Below are 6,000 nucleotides of genomic sequence, written 5' to 3'. Positions count from 1 at the left end.
TGATTTAGTAAATAGTTTTTAACTTGCACGAACAAATAACAATTTCAAATGTAATTTAATAACCATTAAAAAAAAAAAAATTAATTATTAATGTAAATAGATAAGCAAATTATTATTTTATTATCTCTTATTAAAATAAATATGCGGGAACAATATCTCACAAAGAGGAATCTTAATAATATCTCTCTCAAGATTGAATAAGAAAGAAGAAAAAAATGCTTAAAATAGATAAGGAAAAAAGTAAGGGTTAAAATTCGTAGTTGTAGATATCTTTGATATTCTTCCGCTTGGTCTTTATCGGGGCCCAGAAGAGCCGGCGAAACACGTAGCTCGCCGAAGCAGGCTTTAAGCGACGACGCGGCACGATAACGATACGTATAGTTTAACGCATGCAATGGGTACCGACTCGAGAGGTTCATATATGCGGATCCTGGTACAAGGATAGCCGGCCCCGAAGAGAGAAAGAGACTCGGTGCCAGCCATTTACCAGCTCCATATTTACATGCGTGCGAGCTCAGCGCGTACATCTCTTGGGATTTTCTTTACCAGCTAATCTACCATCTTAGATCGCATTCCTCCCGCATACGAACCTAGCCAGCTCCGCAATTATAGGTAAAGTTTCGTTTGAACTCCCATTGACTGCACTCCACTGTACATTCTCCAAAGTTTTTTTTTTTTTCAAGCTACTAATTAGCTATTACATGTTACAATCTACACACGATCATAATATTATATAAGGTAATGTAATAATTTTCTTGTAATTTTTCTATGAAAGGGGTTAAAAGAATTGTGCGCAACAACTTGGCGACAATTTTCGCGAAGAAGTATACGTACGTACGTACGTACGTGCGTGCGTGCGGCGTGTACGCACAGTTTTTACTGGCTAATCTCCCATCTAAGATTCTTAACAGCATTTGCATTTACGACACCAGTAATGTAATGCCGGCGATTACGAGGCTCCATGCAATTGCAGTAATTATCACTACACTCTTCGCGAGACCGAAGGGTGAATCGTTCGTTGATTTGTCTGTTTTCGGCAGCCTGGCATTTGCATCTCGATTGCTACTCTTATCGGTCGCGGTAATCACGCTAGACAATTTGCGATCGCTACTTGTACAAATTGTCGATATCGTGAATCTTGCCGCACTGCGGTATATTAGAAATATATCGGATGATAAAGCGTTTGAAAAATTTGGTAGCCAAGTTATGTCAGGAACATTTTAGGATAATTATTCTTAATGATATATATTTGTTAACATATTATATATAATAACAACTTGTGTTTAAAACAATATAAAGGTATATATATATACTTTTTTGGTAAAATTATAATTAATATTTTTATACGTTTTTTCTTAATCAAAGCTCTTTCAAGTATATTTCAAAATATATTTTACGATAAGAAAAAGAATGGATTTTTCTGCGGCCTAATAATTATGTAGATCCGTAGATATCCAGTAAAGACAAGTTTTACAAAATGTATATATGATATGTATCATAGATAATAAACAACAAATGTGATGACTGAATGAATAAAGTGTAGACACGCTTTCAGAGCATTTTCGCCTTTTAAAGGCTAAAGCTTTAAAGTGAAATTATGAAGATAATCTCGGGATTCATTATGAATTCCGGCGACGAAGCCCTCCACTCTTCCGTCGCGTGATTACTTCGGTCTGGCCATTTTTTTCCTCGTCGTTTCAATGGAAGGACAGCGGGAAAAAGTTGGCGCGCATATACAATAGCGTCTTACCATCCTGACGGTAATAAAGGAGTCGCGTATACAAGATATATATTTTCCGTAGCGGCCTCCGCAAAAAGCCATTAACGCCTGTAAAAAGTTCAAACACGTTCTATTGTTAATTTTTTTAACATCGTCGTCATTATTCAAAATTTCATTACGTTGCTCGAGTAACCGCGCGATACGATGAATATATTACAGGCATTGTATAAGATAGTTTAATGTTATGTTGGTTTTAGAAGTTTTTAATTTTTCATAAGGACACTAATAATTTAAAAAAATAAATAAAAATACATAACTACTCTATGTTTTCTCTTTATGTCGACACACACAAATCGCGGGAACATTAAAAACTAAGGGGAATCACTTGTCGCATCAATTTATGATATTTTTGTTTTTCATGTCTTATACAGGATATAACGTAATCGGATTTCAAGAGAATCGGATTTGATAAAACTCAAGATATTACGTAGAAATAGCGCGCATTGAAGTTCAAAAATATATTGCGGATTGAAAACTGTCTACGTGATCTATTAAATTCCAAGAGAGAAAAATTCGTGTAAAATATTTTAATGTAATTTCTTTTTCAAGATTTTTTTATATTGTTCCTTTTTTTTTTAAATTATCGCGCAGAGCAGCTATTGGTTCTTCTGGATGCAAAAAGGCGCGATTTGCAACATTCAAATGCGTTTATCCCTCGTTCTATGACCTGCTACATGAAATAGCATGAATTGCAGAATTTCAAGGCACAACGCTTCTTACTCCCATTATAACAGCAGTTGAGAGCATTGAATGGCGTTTTATTTTACCATGTATGCGTGCGTCATTTTGCAGCGTGTTCCAGCATAACTAATCCTTTTATTCAGAATCAATATTTTTGATTTATTTTTCCCTCGTATTATTATTTATTATTTTACAATAATTTTACTGTAATAATAACGCAGAAATCGATAAAGTACGCGATTCTAATAAGATGAGAACGCAACGTAATGTCTCGTTTCTCTCGCGGCTGTTTCAAGTCCTTATCTCCTTTATAAAGTCTTGATGCTTTGCTTGTCCTGCGGGTATTTAATGCCCGCAGGTATTTTAGTTTCGTATTCGCACTTCCAAGTGCAAACTTTGAATTTCGCTCATTACGCACACGAAAGTCATGTAATAATGGAAAAGTGATACGTAAAAATCTATATCTATTTCATAAATTTAATTCTTGCATAAATATATTTTTCACATAAATTTGCCGTAATTGTAAATTTATTTTGGAATATTCGCGGCCAATTTATGCATCCGAATTAATTTAGCCAAAGTAAAATACGATTTAAATTTCAAGTTTGTGTGTTTGAGTGTTTGTGTAAAAGGTCGAGCAAAGAATCGAGCAGCGCGTAAGATTGAACACGAAATCTGATTGGTGTGCGATGGTACGATCCTAGAATGACACATGGCGTTTGCAGACGAGCGCAATCTCGGGGCTCAAAGTCAACAATGATATGAGGTTGATTGTGATATGCAAATGGAAGATCAGTAGAAAGGCAGAGAGTGAGGGGGGGGGGGCGTGTGGAGGGCACCCCCTAATGAATATTTATCCGTCGCCGAGCGGGACGGAGTAAAGTATATAGCTATATATCGATACTCTCGGCCGGACGTCGATTAAACGTATAATTTTCGAATTAAAGCCTCGATCGTATCGTTAAACAGTTGCCTCTCGTGTAAATACTAGACAACGCGTAAGCGTCCCGTCTCGCCCTATTTTCCGCGTTTCCTTTTTTCTCGTCGCGGTTTAGTCCCGGTTTAAATACCGTTTGAAATGTATCAATTAATGACAAACACTGCGTGTTCTCCCCAAAAATAAAATCTATGACATATTTATATTCATCTAATAACATATTTATATTTATCTAAATTTTTTTTTTAAACTTGTAAACATAATGCTTATTTATATTTCAATAAATTTATACAAAAATTATTATTTAAATAATTCTGGATTTAGAGATCTTTTAAAAGATTTTGAATGTGTGTTAGATCTAGAAACTCTATAATTAATATATCTCTCGAATAAAAAAAACCTAATAATCTCTAGTTTATTTAAAAATAAAACAAAATTTTTATATAAAAGTAGTTTAAAATAATTTAGTGTTAGCTTTACTCATTTTTTTTTTGTTATCAGTAGAAAATTATTCTTATAAATTTCTCCGTTTAACACTGTGATTAGAGTTTCTTGATTCCTTGGAGATATTTCCGTAAAGAGGGAAAGAAAATCCTAATTTATCAGCAAGGATTTATCAACGATACAAATAATCCCCTCGGGCGGGAATCAATCACTCACAAAATGTTCATCAGTCACTTGACTTTGTGACATTGTCAGTTTCTTTCCTAAAAAACCAGAAACGTTTCTTCTAGGATAGACTTCTTCATCGCGGAGTAACCGTGTTTTCTTCGCGTAGAATACAACACTTGACTCTGCTCCTTTGGGAAGGAGGTTCACTTGGGGGGCTTCCTGCAGAATCGATTATCACGGACGTGTTCGCCAACTGTCAGAAGATTTTTTCGTTCCTGATTTGCCAGCCGTTAATCCATCACGCTTCGTGCGAAGCGGCGCGAAGAAAACCGCGCGTGGCGAATCGAAGATGGCGCGTTGCCTCAAAGAACACGCATTAATTCAACGCCAAAGATCATACGTTGACAAATGCGCGCCAGCTAAATGAAAGAAAAACAGAGCGCATCTTATATACCGCACGTGCGCTTTTAGTTGTGTTTTTAGATCAATTTATAGAGAGTGTAATTAAATTTAATGTTCAGTGTTCCGTAGTTATTTTTTTGTATATATATATATTTTTTAGAAATATTGTCCCTTTATGATAAAAATAATTGTTCTTGTTGATTTATCATTGTAAAGGTAATTTTTTATTTATTTGTCTAATCGTTTATTTTTTTTTTATTTTTATTAAGTGGCTTCTGAAAGTAACCATAATGCAAATATTGAAAATATTGTATTAAGAACAGATTATAATGTTAATTATGAAAAAAATTATCAGATAATAAAAAAAATAATCAATATAATTTTTATCGATTGGTTGAAAGTAAAAAAAGCAATTTATGTGAAGCTTTTCTCTCACAAACTATTTATATAATTAAATATTCCCTAATAAATATTGTATTAATAATGTTTCTAAAAGATCTATTAAACTAATACTCAATGTTTGCAAACAATTTTATGAAAATACTAAAATTGATGTGGACGCGATCAATTAAGAATAGATCCTAGATTTAAAAAAAATTTTGATAATTTAAAATAAGAATGTTTATCTCGTGTTGAAAAATGCAGTTATATTGGCGTTAAAATTGAGATGTAATTTGCCGTTTAAATACAAAATAAGGCAGTGTACAGTGACAGGATAATGCTGACGCATCGCTGACACCTGATCCTCCGATCAATCCTCCTTAAGGATCGCTTCGGGGGCGTATAAATTCTTGGATGTCTTTCCAGCGCGACGTTGATGAATAGCGCGTTTATCACGAAAATACAAAACGGGTGTCAAAACGTGAATGCAGTCATGAAGCCACGAGTGATGTTTGGACAAGACCGGTCGCGGGACGACCTTGCTGTGTGGATGATCCTTAAGAGGGAGGACGATTTCTCGCGCCCTGAAGATTCGCATGACTGGTTTCGCGTGAACGAGCAATCGAGTGAATGGGCGAACGCGTCCAATTAACAGAGATTTATTAACCCAACAAACTCCCTTATCGAAATTAACCTTAATTAAAAGTTAACGAATTAGCTCTCCATTACTTTTCGGCGCGCTTATCGATATGTAAATGTCGTATTTATAAAAGCAGTTTATATATCTGCACAGATATTAAATAATTTGTGCAGTTTTATAACATTTTATAACAGCCTAATTTTACAATTTATGTAACGAGAATTGGCTTTGTTATTTAATTAGCATTAATTGTATCGTTTATCACGTTATCGCAATATTCGAAATTTTTATTTCTTTTTTTGTTATTTAAAATTATTTTAACCTTTTGAGTCTCTAGTTTATTACTTGTTATAACTCTGTCAGGTTTACCTTGTCATGTCTCATCCTTGAAGCAGTTGCAAAAAGAATTGTTTTGACACTATGACTTTTTCCCATTTTTAACTACTCCAGGCAACTTTAAAAACACTTGTTTGAAATAATTAAAAAAAAATTAATCAACGCTTTAATCATCGCTCTTATGCTCCCTTTCAATAATATTTCATAACTCTATCGAGTCTTATTCTTAAT

The sequence above is a fragment of the Cataglyphis hispanica genome, chromosome 19 (assembly GCF_021464435.1).
Source record: "Cataglyphis hispanica isolate Lineage 1 chromosome 19, ULB_Chis1_1.0, whole genome shotgun sequence".
Taxonomy (NCBI): Eukaryota; Metazoa; Arthropoda; class Insecta; order Hymenoptera; family Formicidae; genus Cataglyphis; species Cataglyphis hispanica.
The sequence above is the reverse complement of the archived record's forward strand: the minus strand, read 5'-3'. Positions refer to the sequence as shown.